The 20762-nt window shown below is 51.1% G+C and overlaps 1 protein-coding gene across 1 annotated transcript in view; it reads right to left on the bottom strand.

The window, feature by feature from the left end:
• The window catches only part of YARS1 (tyrosyl-tRNA synthetase 1), a 100105-nt gene extending 82237 nt beyond the window's left edge, over nt 1–17868 (bottom strand). Inside the window, exon 1 of the mRNA XM_069622455.1 lies at nt 17638–17868. The gene's annotated coding sequence lies outside the window, so the exon portion shown is untranslated. The remainder of the gene's footprint in view (nt 1–17637) is intronic.
• Nucleotides 17869–20762: the final 2894 nt, after the last annotated feature.

Raw genomic sequence — 20762 nt, 5'->3', positions numbered from 1 at the left:
AAAAAGGAGATCAAGAGAGTAACCAATGAGTGAGAGGGGAGGGGGTACAAAGTGGGAGTCAGATGCAAGGCGTTAAGAAGGTGGAAGAGAAGAGTGAATACCCGAAAGATGAGGACTAAAATCCGCAAGAAGAATAAACTGCTTAGAGAGGCGAGTGTGTCGAGATCGTTGTATTGTGCTGTAGTGTCATTTGTATTAGCGTCATTTTACCATTATTATAGTTCCAATACGCTGTTAGTGGGAACGCCCTAGGATGACCAAAGTCCAGCGTGTTGGAGGTCATGGAGTACAAACGTACTTGGGGGGCCAGGTGGGCGATAGAGAAAGGGAGGTTGAGAAAAAGTGATACTCAGATAAGGGAAAACTGGAAGGAGAAGGAGTCCAGGAAGAGACAAACAAATTGTCTGTACCACCGACATTGCCAGCAGGGCAGCAGTAAAGGGAAGAAAGAAATGGGGTTTGAAATGGATATCCAAGTTTGAGATAGGCAAAGGAAACGAGGACTACAGCGAAGAATGGAGTGAGATTTATTGCAAGCCGACCTGACATTCCATAGCCCAATCGATAGCGATGAGAGGCAGCGATAGGGGGACAGAGGAGGCTGGTTAGGTCTCAACAGCGGGAGGGAGCAGGAATAGAGGAAGGCATAATGGAAATGAAAAACACAGAAAATAATAAAGGTGGGAAGTGGGAAAACAGCAAAGAAGGTCATGTTGAATTAGAGCCAAGGAAAGGGTGCAATATGAACCAGACGCTGCCAGGAGCAAACAGGAAGTGAAAAACGTCCAGGACATCCAAGGACGCCCAGATCAGCTGAGGCACGCAATCCTTCACATGACCCCTTGAGCTGCTACGTGACACTTAATATAGATACATCACATTGACTAACAAAAATCACAAAAAGCGTAGGACAGTCAACTTCAAACTATATTGGAACAGAGCATAAAACTGTATCAAACACCCTCATTCCTTTGTGCTAACCACGTATGTTCAGAAATATAGCCTGGGTACTCTTAAGGGAATTCGTCCCCTCTTCCCCCAGAGTAGCCACCCAGAGTAGCCACCCCCTTTTGGACTAGGTAGAGAAAGAAGAAACCCCTTTGCACTTCGCGCTTGGTAAATGCAGCTCTACAACTTGTTTGACAAAAGATTATTTTGGTTTAGTAATGCTTGAGTTAAGTCATATAGTTAAGTGGGCTTGTTAAGTCCAGTTTATTTTCTTGTGCAAAAGACCAGCCAACACGTGTTTCGAGACAATGTCTTTTTCAAGACTATTAAATTCTTGATGCGTTGATCACTGAAGCCCAAGGACGACAAACAGGTGAAACCCAACCCTCTCCCTGACACGCCTGAAGACAAAAAGTAATCAGTTGCCCAAGGTATCCTTGAGACCAAAATGACCCGACAGCGTGTTGAGAGGCAAATAACCCTAGGGCGAGGTGAAAACAAAACGACCCCTAGGCGGGGTGAGAAGCAGTTCCCAAGACGTGGTGAGATCCAAACAACCCCACAGCGGGGTGAAAACCAAACAACCCTAAGACAAAGCAAAACACACAACTCAGCATGGGCAAAAAAGAGAAACACCAAAATGGGGAGGAAAACCTGAGAGTCCAGGGAGGGATAACCACCGAGAGGACATTGTTGGAATCTTTCAGATACAAACCCGGGAACAACGGCAAAACAGATTTATCAATACTAAGGGCGTCTGATGCCTGGAAATGGCGTACGTATGCAACCGTGTCAAAAGCTCAGAAAGAAAGAGAAGAAGTTATACTAACGAGAACCCTCTATCCAATTCAGGGGAGGTGAAAGAACAATGGGGCCAAAGACCCCCTGTTGAATACAAGACAGAACAACGGGTCAGAAGCTAGCCACTGTAAAAATCTTTGGGGCAAGTAGTCATTACTGCATTTCTTTTCTGGATTAGTGTTAGGGACAGGAATCAGGGTTTATTAGGTTTTCTAGATGTCAGACAAATCTTATGTTATTAGACAGCCTGACAAGCACTCTTCAATTCCTTCTTTTCTGAGTCTTTTGAATAAACAGAACAGTCATACAAAATGCCACCTTGTATTTCTGGCGATTCTGATTTACCACAATATTATCTTACTCCACGGTAACAAGAGTGCGGTTTATGATGAAAAATGTCTACGGATACAAGTTTAGCCAGAGGGACTACGGTGCTTTGGGACCTCTGCGGTATCACTTCGGAATAATCTTGAGTGGATTCTTTTCAACACTAATCACCACTTTAGGAATCCACCCACAAATGGCAGACCGATGTGATCTAGTGCTCGGACACATGCTGGCTTTAAGCCCTGTGACAGCATCAGGGCCACAACCCAATCAAAGGGGAACAGGGACCTCCCCGGCCCCCACTTGATCTGGGACAGGAGGCCTACCAGGGTTTTCACCAGAGCCAGTCCTGCCCCAGAGGAGGGGTGAGGAATTGTGAGTGCCCTGGTCTCGGCCAATCTACATGTCCCATGCTTCTTGAAAGTGGTACCACTTTGATGCCTCTTTGATGCCTGACAAATGCTATTCTAGCCAGAATTCTTTATGTTTCATTACAGGACTACCAGTCCCAGAAGACCTTTCAGGAAATTAAGGTTACTGAATCCTGTAGAATGGAACTGCCAGCTTTGTGAGCGATTCCTGAACAGAAGGGATGGTATAAGAGCATGTCCAAGCAACAAAAAAAAAAAAAGGGACACGCTGTATCTCTACAATAGTAACAACACAGAAAAAGAAAGCACAGATAATAGCACGCTGTGGTCCACACATTATAATAGAACAACAGACCTAACTTATGTTAATGCCTCACCCATACTAAAAGATCCAATAGTCACTCATTGGATAGTAGTCCACAGATAATGTCCATACATAAACATAATTAGAAAAACCTAAAGATAATTTGAAAATTCAAGTCCATTAACATGCCTAGAAATTTTCAATACATAAAAATAATTAGAAATTCCAACAAAAACTAATTGGACAGCATGTGCCAATGTTTCGCCCACCTGGGCTTTGTCTAGGTACTTAATTCTTGGAAGGACGGATGCACATTAGTGCCCCTACTGAAGGTGCCGTTTCTTATTTCATATTTACAATCCGTCATTTATCCAGTTGTTCAGTTGTTCATTAACAATCCTATTGCTACACTGTCAACCCTGTACACCACAGTCTTCATAGAGGGTTCATCGAAAGGACACAGAAAAAGAAAGGGAAGGAAAAAGGAAAACTGGATAAGTTAATTATATTCCTATTCCTATCTCATCTTAACACTTGTAGAGCGCGGCATAAGCCTGGAGGCACCTTGGCGCTAGAGCTAAAGAGGTAGGGTCCAACCAGAACGATAAGAACTAAAAGAGAAAAAGAAAGTCTTCAGTGCCCAGCGAAAAGACAGATGGGCCTCGATGTTACTTGGAGAAAACGGAAGACTCCAATTGAAATATCCATGTAAACACCATCCCCAATATGTTACACTTGATAGATAGCATAGGCTGAAAATAAGATGCACTTAAGATACTATTAACTCCACCTGTGGGTCCAGAACCACTCCCCTAAGAGATCTCTATCCAGATTATAGCTCAGCATTTGGTCTTACTGAGATCAGTAATTGAGTGTTCTTACCTATCCAATGTCCCTATATCAGCCCTCAAATTATAGCTTTACGCAGTTTCCCAGAGTGATTCATAACTGTGGGATAGTCAAACCTTTCCTTAAATGGGTGTCAGTTGGAACCCATATTCATAATTTCAATTAGGAGATCAAACAACGTGGCAGTCCCTCTATTTATTATTGAGAATTGTATTACCTGCAAACAGTTGCTGCTCATGTCAAACTATATTAGTTCTGGTACATATGATAAATAGAATAAATAAACAATAAATAAAAAATACCAGCTGGTGTTAAATGTAGACATCAGGTGTCAAGTGCTGGTAGGGGGACTGTAGCGATACAGAAAGCAGTCCCCAAGTACGGCGTTTGCCCGGGAGGCAGTGCAGGTGTGCCACTGGCGGGGGAGGTGACTTGGGCCCAGCGCGCCAGATAAGGTGCGTACTGTGCCTTTTTACGCATGAATAGCAAATACAGAAAGGTTCATTTTAAACTCTGTACAGTTTACGCAGTTTTCACAGTATAGTAATTAAAAGTAGTCCTATTTGCACCACTAGATGGCACTGCAGGCTACATCTAACACTCCAACCCGGCTTCTTTGGAATCTGTATGGGTGCCGCTTCCAGTTCGTAGTTACACATTTAAACAAGTCTGGAGAACAAAGCGCCTAGAGTGTGCAGGAACTGACCCGGCCCCATTTCACGCAGGGCAGCGGCCGTGCATCCCACAAATGTAATGAAGGCACCACCCCTATTGCATCGATCGTTTTTATATCAATGTCAGGTCCAATCAGGAGCTCGTCAACAAGACCAACAAGAGAGACTGGTGAGTGCCAAGTGATCTTGGAGCACACATTAGCTTGGGCAGACGCTGTGACCGGCTTTAAGGGATAGCATCTTCCTGGTGAATGGAGGGTGATCTTGGAGCAGACAGTAGCTTGGGCAGATGCTGTGAACTGCTTTAAGGGATAGCATCCTTCCTGGTGAGCGGAGGGTGATCTTTGTGCAGACATAAGGGATAGCATCCTTCCTGGTGAGCGGAGGGTGATCTGTGTGCAGACATTAGGGATAGCCTCCTTCCTGGTGAGCAGAGGGTGATCTTTGTGCAAACGGGATAGCCTCCTTCCTGGTGAGCAGAGGGTGATCTTTGTGCAGACATTAGGGATAGCCTCCTTCCTGGTGAGCAGAGGGTGATCTTTGTGCAGACATTAGGGATAGCCTCCTTCCTGGTGAGCAGAGGGTGAACTTTGTGCAGCCATTAGAGATAGCCTCCTTCCTGGTGAGCAGAGGGTGATCTTTCTGCAGCCATTAGGGATAGCCTCCTTCCTGGTGAGCAGAGGGTGATCTTTGTGCAGACATTAGGGATAGCCTCCTTCCTGGTGAGCAGAGGGTGAACTTTGTGCAGACATTAGGGATAGCCTCCTTCCTGGTGAGCAGAGGGTGATCTTTCTGCAGCCATTAGGGATAGCCTCCTCCTGGTGAGCAGAGGGTGATCTTTGTGCAGACATTAGGGATAGCCTCCTTCCTGGTGAGCAGAGGGTGATCTTTGTGCAAACATCAGCTTGGGACGATGCTGTGAACGACTTTAAGGACTTTTCAGGCGGCTTTGAAAATAGACTTTTTTCAAGACAAGGAGCCAGTGAAGGGACAACTTCATTGCTGGATATTATAGGTGACATTAAGTTAATAATATTAATATGGGGCACACACGAAGTGACCTGCCAAATCTCATGAAACGTCTTTCTCACGGTCACAGCGATTTTAGCGGGGAGGCACCATCTGTTGAAATGAGCCGTATTTTCACGAGGGTTGTGAAAATAACTATTAAAATCACAATCAATTTACGAATACACTGATAAATTAGTTTCCCGTTCATGTTGGCTCTAGGGGAAATATTGTACAAAGGAACAGGGAACCTCTAAAAAACACGATACTTTGAGGCCGATTGAAGAACAAAACTGCTTCTAGGAGAAATGCCAGCAGGTGCAGCTAGCAGGCAGGAATTGATTTAGCACTATAAAAGGGTGCATTTCTTTTCTTTCCCCAACTCATTAAGCCTTAAAAAAGAAACACATTTAGCAGTGCACCTCGAGGAATCTCCATACCCTGGTCACAAGGTTATGCATATACACATCCACTAAGGAAAATGCTCCTTGTGTCAAACAGAGGCATTTGTGGTTGTCCTTTTGAGGGGTTCACAAATTAAATTGTCGACCCAGAAAGCAGAAACTACAGAACTTCACTATTTTAATAGTGTAAAAGGTCAATCCAACCATCCAGGCTTCTGGGACATTGGCACGAGACAGCAGAGCTTAGCCTATGTTCTGCGGTTTGTGGGAACCAGTCTGTTATCACAAATATCAGCTCTGTCCGTTATATCCAAATCACTCTCCAATTCCGTCTCCTCCCCCTCCTCCTCACCTGATGAAAGAGCCTTAAGTCAACTTCTTCTTTCCTTCCTTAATGGAGGATTTCTTTTTTAGAAGATATGGTCTACCGCGGAAAGACGCCACAATGGCTGTCGGAAAGTTCCGGAAACCAGTGGCCCCAGATCCGCAATAGCCAACGGGGAAAAAACCAAGTAAGCAAACAAAAAAAACGGAACGTCTTTAAAGCTGGAGTGTGGAAATCCTGATGTCAGCTGGGAGACGGCGAGTATCCTCGAGTATCAGGGAAACCAAGGTAAGTGACAGTGTCAGCAGGATGCCGGTCAAGAGATGGAGAGATCCGCAGAATATCTGGGTAAACAGAGATGAATGGATGTCTGCAGATGGTAAGGCCCAAAAGTAGGATAAGGATCTTCCCAGAGTGACAGGAAACAAGGCGAGGAAAGGGAGGCGAGAGAGAGAGCCCCACGAAAGGGGCGAGCGAATGAGGACGGCACTGCGAGGGGTCGCCTGAGAGACGGAAAGGGAAACCAGAGGAAACAGAGAGAAAACCAGGAGGAGGGCCAGAGGGCCCAAGGCAGGAAAGAGGGGGCTCAGCAGAGCCAAGAGAAATTACACGGAGCGCAACAAACAGAGTAGCAAACAAAGTTGCAACGCGAATGCCAGCTGAAACGAAATGCTGATATCCCAGGCGGTGGCCATCTTGGAAAAGACTAGACTGCAGCCTATCGTTGCGGGCGCAACGTGACGGAACTCACCTATGGCAGCCAAGTTTCCATCGGTCCAAGTTCCTTACATAGAAGGGACGCATGACAGTGGGTTACGATTAAATGGACCTTGTTCAGGAACCAGTGAGCACAGGGTGTGCAAAAGGTAAAACAGGAGACTTAATTTGTTCTGTATGCACACACCAGGTAGGAATATTTTACTCTGCCGGCCCGCAATGGCTTGCAATATGGACACATTGCAGTTGAACCTAGAACATGGCCGAAGACCATGTCAAGTAAGAAAATAACGGTTACTACGAATGGCATAAGTGTTTGTGACAATGTCTCAGGTCTGCCAGGTCCAAGCTTTTCCCATAAGCTTCGGTGCTGGCAGCCCCTGTCGTCAGTTCTGCAGGATCTTTTCCTCCCTATGGTCAGGTGGCCCGGGACAGGCTTGCCCAGGCAACTGGAGTGACTCAAGGCTTGACGCTCCTCTGAATCACCTACACCCGTTACAGCCTCATTCCAGGCTGAACGCCAGGCCTCTCCTTATCCAGGAAGCGACATTGCCTTTCTTAACTTTGGTGTTCGTTAACCTTACTATTACTGTGCCCTGCCCCCACAAGGGGGTTCCTCTCTGCAACACTATAACTATGCTGGGCTCTGACCACATGTGCCCGCATTTGACAGTGTCTCCCTGTATGCCGCGCTTTGGTATGTCATACTATACCTATGTCATTGCTCCATGTGTTCTATGTGCAATCATACACTATTCTAGAACCGGGACACACTATGTGGCGCTCTGTGCCATGGCATCCTCATTACTGCGTCTTCCTGTATGCTGCGCTTTGGTATGTCACCCTCAAGCAAGCCTTCTTAAGTATCCTTGACAGCGCCTCTATGCCCGTGGGCTGTAGCGCGCTCTACAAATGCAAAATAAAATAAATACTATACCTAGGTCATTGCGCCATGTGTGCTATGTGCATCATACACTATTCTAGAACCTGGATACACTATGTGGTGCTCTGTGCCATTGCGTCCTCATTACTGCGTCTTCCTGTACGCCGCGCTTTGGTATGTCATACTACACCTAGGTCATTGCCCTATGTTTCTACGTGCAATCGTGCACTATTCTGGAACCGGGACACACTATGTGGTGCTCTGTGCTATTGCGTCCTCATTACTGTGGCTCTTTTAGGCGGTCCAGTGGACTAGTAACTATGCCACATTACGTTGCACTCCCATCTTTCCCAGTGTTTTGCTAAGTTTCCCTTTATGCCGCGCCACCCTCTATTCTTAGGCATTAGGTCTGCCCCATTGCGACATTTCCAGAATTCTGCAATACTGTGATTTGGACCCTTGCTGTGCACCTGCTACCCTTTGTGACTTTCTGGTGTATGAATTGCATGTGCACCTGGTATGCCTTTTTCATGCAATGTTTAACCAGATGTGCATATGGTAGTGGCATTCAGGCATATGCGAGGTGCCCTGGGCAGCAGGTAGTTGCATTGGGGGTGGATATGCGGGCTCGTTCACAGTGTATGTTCCACTGTTGGTGGACCACCCCACCTTTCATGTCAGAGTCCCACAAATTAAGTCCCATTTCGTTAGCGGGTGGTTGGATCACTCATTCCGATCACATATTTTCTAGAGAATCTGGACCTCCTGTGGCCATGACACTGCGTGCAGGCGCCAACTTCGCCTTCCCTGGGAGCTCAGGGGGGACATTTTAACCTTTAAGTTGGGTCTGCCACATACCTCGCTGCATGAGACGAATTCTCGGGCAGGAACGATGGCACATTCTGATAACGAGAGTGGCTCACATTTAAGGTTTCCAATATAAGCTACAATATGCACGGTTTATAAAGCGGAAACTGGCCAAGCCACCAATTCAATCCATCTGATTAACTAGAATCAAACTCTGCTCGAGGTGGAAATCTTGAATTCTCACTAAAATTGAATGTGGGCAAGCCAGCAGAAGCCCAAGGAGATAGTTCTGAAGCCAGGCAGCTCTGTAAGCTACTTGAAATGGCAGCACTCATCAAATCCATCAAACCCTCTAATTGCAAAGGAGATGCATGCCCAGCGAAGCGTATTAAAGATTGCACTATCAACGCCTCCTTCTCAACGGGACAGGTCCCGGCTTGCCTCAAAGAAGCATGGGTCTGCCCCCTCTTAAAGAAACCAACTCTCGAGCCTAACACCCCTACGAATTACCGGCCCATTACGACAGTACCATTTTTACTAAAAATACTTGACATAGCAGCTTACCTGCAAGTCCACCATTTCCTAGACACCAACAACCTGCTAGGTCTCAGGCAGTCGGGTTCAGACCCGGCCATTGGACCAAAACTGCACTACTAGCCTTAAAAATCAGAACGACGACCTTAGGGACGCAGGAAAACCAGCCATCCTCCTGCTCCTAAACCGGTCAGCAGCATTTGACTTGGTGAATCATGACACCCCCTGCCACCACCTGTCAACTGCTGCCAACTTCTCTCCGGCAGCAACAGCTTGGATCACTTCATTTCTTCAAGAAAGAGTGATGAAAGTATTCTCAGATAAAGCCTGTGCTGACCCCAACTTCATTAAGTGTGGGGTCCCTCAAGGATCATGCATATCGCGCACCCTATACAACCTTCTAATGAGGCCTCTCTTTAGCTTCCTGGACACGAGTGGCAATACATACACAAAGTATGCTGATGACACGCAGATCCTCATCCCCCTCACAGGGGACTACGAAGCAGACAGCAAATCTCTTAACTCCATATATGCTGAAATCCAAACATGGATGGCGGAAAACTGGCTATGCCTAAATGGAGAAAAGACAGAGATCCTACTTTTGGGCACACCAAGCACCGTAAAAAAACTGGACGTGAAATACAACTCTCTCTCGGTTGACAACACGCCCATCAAAGTTGCGCTTACTGTTAAAACCCTAGGAATACCTGGAATCAAACCTCTTCATGAATAGGCAGGTTAGCGCCATCTCCTCAGCTGCAGTCTACCACTCAAAATTGATCACGGCAGCCAGACCATTCCTAACAAGAGACAACTGCATTACCATAGCCAGAGAATTTGTGTGGTCTAGACTAGATTATCGCAATGCACTCCTGGCTGGCACTTCCAATAGAAACATTAGGAAACTACAGACAGTACAGAATAATGCACTGAGAGCTGCCATGGGCATAACCAAACGTGAGCATACATCAGCAACCAGAAAACTTGTCCACTGGCTAGCCGTTAGGGAACGTATCCTGTTTAAAACTCTGGCACTTACACATAAATGTCTGTACAACACAGCTCCCCTGTACCTATCTCAGAGGATTACCAAACCCTCCTCGGATAGACCCACCAGGATGGCCTACTTAAACAGGATCACCATCCCCAAAACACAGAGCGGGAGGAACTAGCTTTCCACTCATTGCAGCCTCCAATTGGAACCTGCTTCCTCCTTACATCAAGAACATTGACTCCTACACAGCTTTCAGAAAAGCTATCAAGACACTTCTATTTGTGTAACCACTGTATTGTGTGAATTTACCTGCCTCAGTACTCACAAGCACAAGGCCTGTGCTCACTTTATCCACGAGACAAGCCTTAATTATATGAACATGTAATTCATTCTGTAATCCTGTAATCATGCATTTCCTGCAACAGCGCCTCATTGCCCTTGGGCTGTAGTGCGCTATACAAATTCAAATAAATAAGGCGTCCTTTGTCAGTTGAGGAAAGAGCCCTCAAGTGTAACCAGGGTTTATGCAAGTATTTCAGTGCTACCAGGCCCCTAGTAAGAGTGCCCATTGGCATCAAAGAGGAAGCCACGAAACCTTCTCCCAGTCGTGATGGGAATGACGACTGTGGAAGCGAAGACTTGTTTCCCCAAAAACAGACCAATTACTGAAAGTACCATCTCCTGGTCTATCTTGTTGGCGATTCCTGGACCTTGGTCCCTGCTCCGATAGATCGAGGAGCAGCCTGGACCCAAGCACACACCATACCTCGGGTTTCCAAAAAGGCATCTGTTTCCATGATGGGGTAGACAGTACGCCCCTATTGCCCCGGCCCGTTTCCTTTCTATGAGAGTCGCCAAACACCAGGAAAACCTTTGTTCCGACCTCATCGGAGTGCTCACTTTCCAGTAATCCTTGGGATGCCTTGGCTTCGGACTCGGAACCTATAGATCAATCGGGCTGCCAACACGATTTTTCTAGGCTCAGAGCACTGTAAGTGACACTGCCCATCTGCAGTGGAACCTGCCCAGTTTTGACTAGTTTCTCAAGATCATCTCCATCTCGATTGTAGTGTCACACTTACTTTTCCTCAGCAATCCCAAGATTACAGGGACGCTTTGCGGGATGATGTGGACAGACAACTTCCACCCCATAGTTGCTATGATTGTGCAATCCATTTGTTCCCCGATTCCGTGGTCCCTTTTGCCACATGTTTATTGTATCTGAAACTGAAAAGGAGGCCCTCAAAGATTAACTCGGAGTCAGTGTAAAGAATGTCCTTATTACGGAAGCCAAGTCCCCTGCATGGGCTTCCTTGTTCTTCGTCCCTGAGAAGGACACTTCCAGTCTTGCTGGCTTGCACCCATTCCATTTTAGTGGGAGTTCAGAGTTTTCCATCGCAAGCAGAGTTGTAGTCCACCCCAGGTAGATTCGATGGATTGAATTGGTGCCAAGGGGAGTTTCCTCTATATGAACTGTGCACCATTCCGAGGGCGGGCAGTCTTCCTTTTGGCCATGGTTTTTCCAACATCTGCACTCGCATAGGGAGAGGGCACAGTGAACTGCCTCGAGGGGTGCACAGTCTCCCCTCTAGCAGGGTATGGGTGTCTGCTGATGGTATGATCAGCTATGTAAAGGCGCGCATGTACTGGTGCAGTAAGGACCACACCTGCCTGGCAACGTGTCTACACATGATCCGCTCAGCTTCAATTGGGGTGCATATGGAATTTCAGGTGGGCTTTAGAGGAGGCCACGTCAGTACCAATCACCTGGAGCGAGTGGGATGCTGGGAGCTCTAGCCCGGTCAAATGTTTAAAGAGCAGGTTCTGCCCCTCTTCAAACTGGGGAACCCATCAGATTAGGGCGCGTGTGAGCTGAATAAGACCAGCACCCCACAATAAACGACTCTCCACCCGTGGATCAATAGGCAGCTACGGGCTACCCCCCCTCCCCCACTACCCTGCACGGGGACTCATGGCCATATAATAAAGAATGTATAAATACGCTCACCGGATTTTAGTCCATGAGGCCAAAGCCACCCGCTTTTCCCATTACACGCTCTAAAATAATAATGCCGTTTAGACCGGGCGGGGGGAGAGGGGGTCTTCCCCCATGGAGTCCATCCCAATGACTACGGAAGCCAGCATGGACCACTGCAGACAAATGCACTAGGGTGTTCAATGGAAGCGCAACCTGGGGGTGACAATACAGGGAGATCGTTGGGGTGCAAAGGGGCGTCTGTCAGATGTAAGGGTTGGTGGCAGGGAAATACAGTGGGGGGTGGTCAATAAGATCAGTAGAGGGATCTAGATTCTGGCTAACTGGTGTCACCCACAGTGGGCACATTTCACCCACCCAACAAACCCAATGCATTCCATAGACTTCAATGGGATCCCTCTGCGCCCCACCCCCGTTTCACACCGTTGACTTAACGGGAACACCCTCCAAAACATTTCAGTCCAAACAGGTTGAGAGGCGTGTTTGTATGGGGTCAGCAGGGGGATCTAGGTGATCCTGGGGGCAGATCGAAGTGAGGGTGAGATGTATGGGACCCTGGGAGAGAGGGCAAGCGGGGGTGTATGGGACTCTGGGAGGGAGGGCAGGGGGGTTCTAGGTGGTCCTGGGGGCAGGTGGAAGGGGGGGTGAGATGTATGGGACCCTGGGAGAGAGAGTGGTGGGGTTCTATGTGGTCCTGGGGGCAGATCGAAGGGAGGGTGAGATGTATGGGACCCTGGGAGAGAGGGCAGGGGGGTGATGGAAGGGAGGGTGAGATGTGTGGGACCCTGAGAGAGAGGGCAGGTGGTTCAAGGTGATCCTGGGGGCAGGTGGAAGGGAGGGTGAGATCTATGGGACCCTGTGGGAGAGGGCAGGGGGGTTCTAGGTGATCCTGGGGCAGATGGTAGGGAGGGTGAGATGTATGGGAACCTGGGAGAGAGGGCAGGGGAGTTAGATGTATGGGACCCTGGGAGAGAGGGCAGGGGGGGTTAGATGTATGGGACCGTGGGAGAGAGGGCAGGGGGGTTCTAGGTGATCCTGGGGGCAGATGGAAGGGAGGGTGAGATGAATGAGTCCCTGGGTAGAGGGCAGGGGGGCGGTCTAGGTGATCCTGGGGGCCGATGGAAGGGAGGGTCAGATGTATGGGACCCTGGGAGAGAGGGCAGGGGGGTTAAATAAGTGGGACCCTGGGAGAGAGGGCAGGGGGGTTCTAGGTGATCCTGGGGGCAGATGGAAGGGAGGGTGAGATGAATGGGTCCCTGGGTAGAGGGCAGGGGGGGGTCTAGGTGATCCCGGTGGCAGATGGAAGGGAGGGTGAGAAGTATGGGACCCTGGGATTGAGGGCAGGGGGGTGAGATGAATGGGTCCCTGGGAGAGAGGGCAGGGGGCTCTAGGTGATCCTGGGGGGGATGGAAGGGAGGGTGAGATGTATGGGACCCCGGGAGAGAGGGCAGGGGGGGGTGATGTATGGGACCCTGGGAGAGAGGGCAGGGGGGGGTGATGTATGGGACCCTGGGAGAGAGGGCAGGGGGGGTGATGTATGGGACCCTGGGAGAGAGGGCAGGGGGGTTAGATGTATGGGACCCTGGGAGAGAGAGCAGGGGGGTCTAGGTGATCCTGGGGGCAGATGGCAGGGAGGGTGAGATGAATGGGTCCCTGGGTAGAGGGCGGGGGGGGGGGGTCTAGGTGATCTTGGGGACAGATGGAAGGGAGGGTGAGAAGTATGGGACCCTGGGAGGGAGGGCAGGGGGGGTGATGTATGGGACCCTGGGAGAGAGGGCAGGGGAGTTAGATGTATGGGACCCTGGGAGAGAGGGCAGGGGGGTCTAGGTGATCCTGGGGGCAGATGGAAGGGAGGGTGAGAAGTATGGGACCCTGGGAGAGATGGCAGGGGGGTTAGATGTATGGGACCCTGGGAGAGAGGGCGGGGGGGGGTCTAGGTGATCCTGGGGGCAGGTGGAAGGGAGGGTGAGAAGTATGGGACCCTGGGAGAGAGGGCAGGGGGGGTTATTTGTATGGGACCCTGGGAGAGAGGACAGGGGGTGATGTATGGGACCCTGAGAGAGAGGGCAGGGGGGCCTAGGTGATCCTGGGGGCAGATGGAAGGGAGGGTGAGAAGGGTTACCAGTCATTTGGTCGGAAAAAAAAGGTCGACAGGAAAAAAGGTCGACACCATTTGGTCGAAAGACAAATTGTCGAATGTTTATTTTTTTGTATTTTCACTTTTTTTTTTGGGGGGTGTCCCCCCCCCCCCCAACCCCCTTTTTATCTAAAAAACCCTTTTTTCCCCTAAACGAAAACCTAAAATATATATATATATATATATATATAAATTAAAAAAAATTCGACCATTTGTCTTTCGACCAAATTCCGTCGACCATTTGTCTTTCGACCAAATGACTGGACAGCGGTGAGAAGTATGGGACCCTGGGAGAGAGGGCAGGGGGGTTAGATGTATGGGACCCTGGGAGAGAGAGAGCAGGGGGTCTAGGTGATCCTGGGGGCAGATGGAAGGGAGAGTGAGATGTATGGGACCCTGGGAGAGAGGGCAGGGGGGTGATGTATGGGACCCTGGGAGAGAGGGCAGGGGGGTGTGTATGGGACCCTGGGAGAGGGAATGGGGGGGTCTAGGTGATCCTGGGGGCAGATGGAAGGGAGGGTGAGATGAATGGGTCCCTAGGTAGAGGGCATGGGGGTCTAGGTGATCCTGGGGGCAGATGGAAGGGAGGGTGAGATGTATGGGACCGTGGGAGAGAGGGTAGGGGGGGCCTAGGCGATCCTGGGGGCAGATGGAAGGGAGGGTGAGAAGTATGGGACCCTGGGAGAGAGGGCCGGGGGGTTAGATGTATGGGACCCTGGGAGAGAGGGCAGGGGGGTTAGATGTATGGGACCCTGGGAGAGAGGGCAGGGGGGTTAGATGTATGGGACCCTGGGAGAGAGGGCAGGGGGGGTTAGATGTATGGGACCCTGGGAGAGAGGGCAGGGGGGTTCTAGGTGATCCTGGTGCCAGATGGGAGGGTGAGATGTATGGGACCCTGGGAGAGAGGGCAGAGGGGGTTCTAGGTGATCCTGGGGGCAGATGGAAGGGAGGGTGAGATGAATGGGTCCCTGGATAGAGGGCGGGGGGGGGGGTTCTAGGTGATCCTGGGGGCAGATGGAAGGGAGGGTGAGATGAATGGGTCCTTGGGTAGAGGGCAGAGGGGGTTCTAGGTGATCCTGGGGGCAGATGGAAGGGAGGGTGAGATGAATGGGTCCTTGGGTAGAGGGCAGAGGGGGTTCTAGGTGATCCTGGGGGCAGATGGAAGGGAGGGTCCTGGATAGAGGGCGGGGGGGGGGGGGGGTTCTAGGTGATCCTGGGGGCAGATGGAAGGGAGGGTGAGATGAATGGATCCCTGGGTAGAGGGCAGAGGGGGTTCTAGGTGATCCTGGGGGCAGATGGAAGGGAGGGTGAGATGAATGGGTCCTTGGGTAGAGGGCAGGGGGGGGGGGGGGGGAGTTCTAGGTGATCCTGGGGGCAGATGGAAGGGAGGGTGAGATGAATGGGTCACTGGGTAGAGGGCGGGGGGGGGGTTCTAGGTGATCCTGGGGGCAGATGGAAGGGAGGGTGAGATGAATGGGTCCCTGGGTAGGGGGTGGGGGGGGGGTTCTAGGTGATCCTGGGGGCAGATGGAAGGGAGGGTGAGATGAATGGGTCCCTGGGTAGAGGGCAGGGGGGGTTCTAGGTGATCCTGGGGGCAGATGGAAGGGAGGGTGAGATGAATGGGTCCTTGGGTAGAGGGCAGGGGGGGGGGGGGAGTTCTAGGTGATCCTGGGGGCAGATGGAAGGGAGGGTGAGATGAATGGGTCACTGGGTAGAGGGCGGGGGGGTTCTAGGTGATTCTGGGGGCAGATGGAAGGGAGGGTGAGATGAATGGGTCCCTGGGTAGGGGGCGGGGCGGGGGGTTCTAGGTGATCCTGGGGGCAGATGGAAGGGAGGGTGAGATGAATGGGTCCCTGGGTAGAGGGCAGGGGGGGTTCTAGGTGATCCTGGGGGCAGATGGAAGGGAGGGTGAGAAGTATGGGACCCTGGGAGAGAGGGCAGGGGGGTTAGATGTATGGGACCCTGGGAGAGAGGGCAGGGGGGTTAGATGTATGGGACCCTGGGAGAGAGGGCAGGGGGGTTAGATGTATGGGACCCTGGGAGAGAGGGCAGGGGGGGTTAGATGTATGGGACCCTGGGAGAGAGGGCAGGGGGGTTCTAGGTGATCCTGGTGCCAGATGGGAGGGTGAGATGTATGGGACCCTGGGAGAGAGGGCAGAGGGGGTTCTAGGTGATTCTGGGGGCAGATGGAAGGGAGGGTGAGATGAATGGGTCCCTGGATAGAGGGCGGGGGGGTTCTAGGTGATCCTGGGGGCAGATGGAAGGGAGGGTGAGATGAATGGGTCCCTGGGTAGAGGGCAGGGGGGGTTCTAGGTGATCCTGGGGGCAGATGGAAGGGAGGGTGAGATGAATGGGTCCTTGGGTAGAGGGCAGGGGGGGGGGGAGTTCTAGGTGATCCTGGGGGCAGATGGAAGGGAGGGTGAGATGAATGGGTCACTGGGTAGAGGGCGGGGGGGGGGGGTTCTAGGTGATTCTGGGGGCAGATGGAAGGGAGGGTGAGATGAATGGGTCCCTGGGTAGGGGGCGGGGGGGGGGTTCTAGGTGATCCTGGGGGCCGATGGAAGGGAGGGTGAGATGAATGGGTCCTTGGGTAGAGGGCAGGGGGGGGAGTTCTAGGTGATCCTGGGGGCAGATGGAAGGGAGGGTGAGATGAATGGGTCACTGGGTAGAGGGCGGGGGGGGTTCTAGGTGATTCTGGGGGCAGATGGAAGGGAGGGTGAGATGAATGGGTCCCTGGGTAGGGGGCGGGGGGGGGGGGTTCTAGGTGATCCTGGGGGCCGATGGAAGGGATGGTGAGATGTATGGGTCCCTGGGTAGAGGGCAGGGGGGGTTCTAGGTGATCCTGGGGGCAGATGGAAGGGAGGGTGAGATGAATGGGTCCCTGGGTAGAGGGCAGGGGGGGAGTCTAGGTGATCCTGGGGGCAGATGGAAGGGAGGGTGAGATGAATGGGTCCCTGGGTAGAGGGCAGGGGGGGAGTCTAGGTGATCCTGGGGGCAGATGGAAGGGAGGGTGAGATGAATGGGTCCCTGGGTAGAGGGCAGGGGGGGAGTCTAGGTGATCCTGGGGGCAGATGGAAGGGAGGGTGAGATGTATGGGTCCCTGGGTAGAGGGCAGGGGGGGTTCTAGGTGATCCTGGGGGCAGATGGAAGGGAGGGTGAGATGAATGGGTCCCTGGGTAGAGGGCAGGGGGGGGAGTCTAGGTGATCCTGGGGGCAGATGGAAGGGAGGGTGAGATGAATGGGTCCCTGGGTAGAGGGCAGGGGGGGAGTCTAGGTGATCCTGGGGGCAGATGGAAGGGAGGGTGAGATGAATGGGTCCCTGGGTAGAGGGCAGGGGGGGAGTCTAGGTGATCCTGGGGGCAGATGGAAGGGAGGGTGAGATGTATGGGTCCCTGGGTAGAGGGCAGGGGGGGTTCTAGGTGATCCTGGGGGCAGATGGAAGGGAGGGTGAGATGAATGGGTCCCTGGGTAGAGGGAGACCACTGCACCAGCGCTCCTAGGGAGGGACACGCTCCCTTGGGCGGGGGCACAGGCAGCAGAGGGCAGGCTCTGGGATACCTGGATGGGGTCTCCGCTGACGTCAGGTCCTGGAATGTCGCCACAGCCGGGGGCAGGCGGGCAGGGGCTGCAGCACACACCGGCTCTGCACGGCGTGCCTGGTTGCATCAGCGGTAGAGACAAAAGAAGGACTACACTGCCGAAGCTCAGCCCCGCACTGCTGCCGACACAGAGGAGGGACCAGGGCCGCCGAGCTTTCCCACCTCTACTTCCTGTTAGAAGAAAGGACCCAACAACGTGCAGAACCCCAGCATGTACGTTCCCTGCTGCTGCAACACGTGCCCCGCCCTAGCGCCACATCACGGAGCTTGGGCCACAGCGCCACCTCCAGGCTATTCTAAGAGTGGAAAAGGGCAGAGGACCATGCGACCTTTCCAAGTAGATTTGCTGGATCACAAGTGCTGTACTATCATATTGTTTATTTATAAAGCGCCTATACACAGGCAAGTGTTTCAAAGTACTCAAGGAGGGTGAGAACAAACGGGAAAAAGAAACAGTTGCTCAGAGCCCTTGAAATTCTGAGGCAATAATAGTCTGCACAGGCAGAGTAAGTGCGTAAAATACATTTAACAGTTTGGGAGCTAGCAAATAGGCCTGGCGGCGGTTCTGCAGTTTTAACAGTGCAATTAAGGGGTGAAGACAAGGGAGAACCGACATACGATCTTCAGGCGTGGTGCGTACGCAGGTGTGGTGCATACGTATCAAGCAAGTGCACAGAGGGTCACAGGGGGTTGGAAGGAGGATCAAGTGCACCTGGTTGGTTGAGAATGGGGTAAGTGCAGAGAGAGACACTCTCTAGGGTACATTTCTCAAGTGCATTGAGTGTGGGTGAGGTGTAGGACCCTGAGGCAAGTGCGAAAGAGGACTGGCAGGGGTACTGGCGACCAGTGAGACTCTGGGGTACAACCGACGGCCAGGCAGCATGCTGTAAGGAAGAGGAGGGCGAGAGGGAAAACAGAGAACTGGGTTAGCAAGGTAGAGGGAGCATATATGGCGACATTCCGAGGGACCAGGGAGGGACATTTCTTCCAAGAAATCGGGAGACAATAATGTCCCCATAGGAATGAATTGGGGGAAAAATAATTTTAGACGGGATAACGTGAAAAATAGCAGTATTTTTCATTGAAAAATCGGGAGTCTCCCGCCTCAATCGGGAGGGTTGGCATGTATGAGGGAGAGAGAAGGAAGAGGAGAAGAGGAAACTCTTGAGGAGTTTCTGGAATGTAAGGAGATCCACCTCAAGGCTGAGGGCGGCAGGGAGGCTATTCCATAGGGAAGCACCTGCTGAAGATAAGGATCTCCCTCCAAATCTCTGCTTGGAGAACCGGCTCACTCACAGAAGGTTGGAGGTAGATGAGCAGAGGGCTCGCGAAGGACAGTGTTTAGGTAGGCAGCTTTGCAGGTAGGTAGGTCCCAGGCCCCAGAAAGCCTTATGAACAATGCAAAGGGTCTTGAGTTTGATCCTTGCAGCCACGGGGAGCCAGTGGAGGGATTTCAGCTCCGGAGAGATGCGGTTCCTGGGCTTGAGGCCAATGATAAATCTCGCGGTTCTTTTCTGGATGAGTTGCAGAGGTGCAGGTCAGAAGAAGGGAGGCTGAGGAAGAGGCTGTTGCAATAGTCCAGCCTGGAGATAACCAAGGCTCTGGAGCCAGTGAGCCTCCGGGGGAAGTGAGAAAAGGTAGAGTACCTCTAAGGAGGTGAAGCTGATAGATTTTTATTTAGAGATGTCTGAAATGTGAGAGGAGAAGAATAGTGTGGAGTCAAAGATGACACCCAGGTTTCTTGCTTTTCAGATGGGTGCAGGCACAGGCCCAAGGGAGACCGGCCAAAGTGAGAGCGGGAAAGTGGGAGCAGAGGTCCCAATGCGAACGATCTCAGTCTTAGTGGCGTTGAGGCAGAGGTAGTTTGCAGCACACCAAGACTGAATAGTGGACAGGCAGTCAAGTATGAGCAAAGAGGAGGAGGCGGCTGAGGGTAGCCTGAAAGATAGTTGTGGGTCATCCGCATAGCACTGGAAGTTAGAGGTGAAAGTGACAATCACACGTTCCAGGGCAGCCATATAGACGTTGAAGAACCAGGGGGACAGATTAGATCCCTGGGGAACGCCACCGGTTGAGAGAGTGATAGTCGAGTGAAAGGGTCCGAGTTCCACCTGGGATGATCGGTCGGAGAGGAAGGAGGTTAACCATGCCAGAGCATGACCTGTGATTTTTCAAGACTTGGTTTAACCCAAAGCTTTCAATTGATCTCCTTTGTTTGGGCTTGGACCAATGTTAATTCACTTTAACACAAACTTGCTTTAACACAAAGCTTTCAATTAATCTCCAATGGTCTGGCTCTGACCAATGTTAATTTACTATAATACAAATTTTCTAGGCAGTATCAACATTGAAGACTTTCGATTGTGCACAGGATTTTGCTTGACCCGTTGCAGGACCAATTCAGTTCACAATCCTTTGCCACTCTTTCGCTTTTGCCACCTCTAAGTTTGATACCTTACAGAGAGCTTCGAATGAGCATGCATGCGTTGCCGGACTACTCTGTCAAAGGTATTGTATCTTGGTTTCAAAGTTCAATCACTCATCTTTGTTCAATTTTACACATGTTGGTTATCACGTGCGTTTCATACACTGCTCGCTTCAGCACTCATCATACAATGTTGCAGCTTGCAACCTTGGCTTCAACACAGACCAGTCTGGTATCGGTCTCGCCAAATCTCTGGCTGTGTTGATTTCACTGGTGCTGCTTTTTTGCAGGAGCCAAGGATAGTACCACGGCAGCAGGAGATTCTCCCTGCCTTGATTATCGACACAGGAGTGCCCTGGGTAGCTCTGACACACAATGCAAGATTCTTCAGCCTGGTTCCCTGGTCTTACGCTTTCTATTCTCAAGGTCTCGTGAAAGTAACGGTTCCTGGTCGAAAAGGTCAAGGGCACCACCCTCCTTGCGATCCCCTTCTGTTTCTCCGTCTTTCCCGTGTTAAACTGCAATCTTGCTACTGCTGTTTCCTCATGTGTTTTGCCTCGCTCAGAGTGTGCTCTCGTGCTCCACCTTTTATCTGTGTGGAAATTTAGTAAGGTCTCGCCGGGACATGGAGGAGACATTTGCGGTATAACGCCAATGTT

This window comes from Ambystoma mexicanum, chromosome 11 (genome assembly GCF_040938575.1).
Source record: "Ambystoma mexicanum isolate Mex_15411 chromosome 11, UKY_AmexF1_1, whole genome shotgun sequence".
NCBI lineage: Eukaryota > Metazoa > Chordata > Amphibia > Caudata > Ambystomatidae > Ambystoma > Ambystoma mexicanum.
This window is presented reverse-complemented; position numbering and strand designations above follow the sequence as displayed.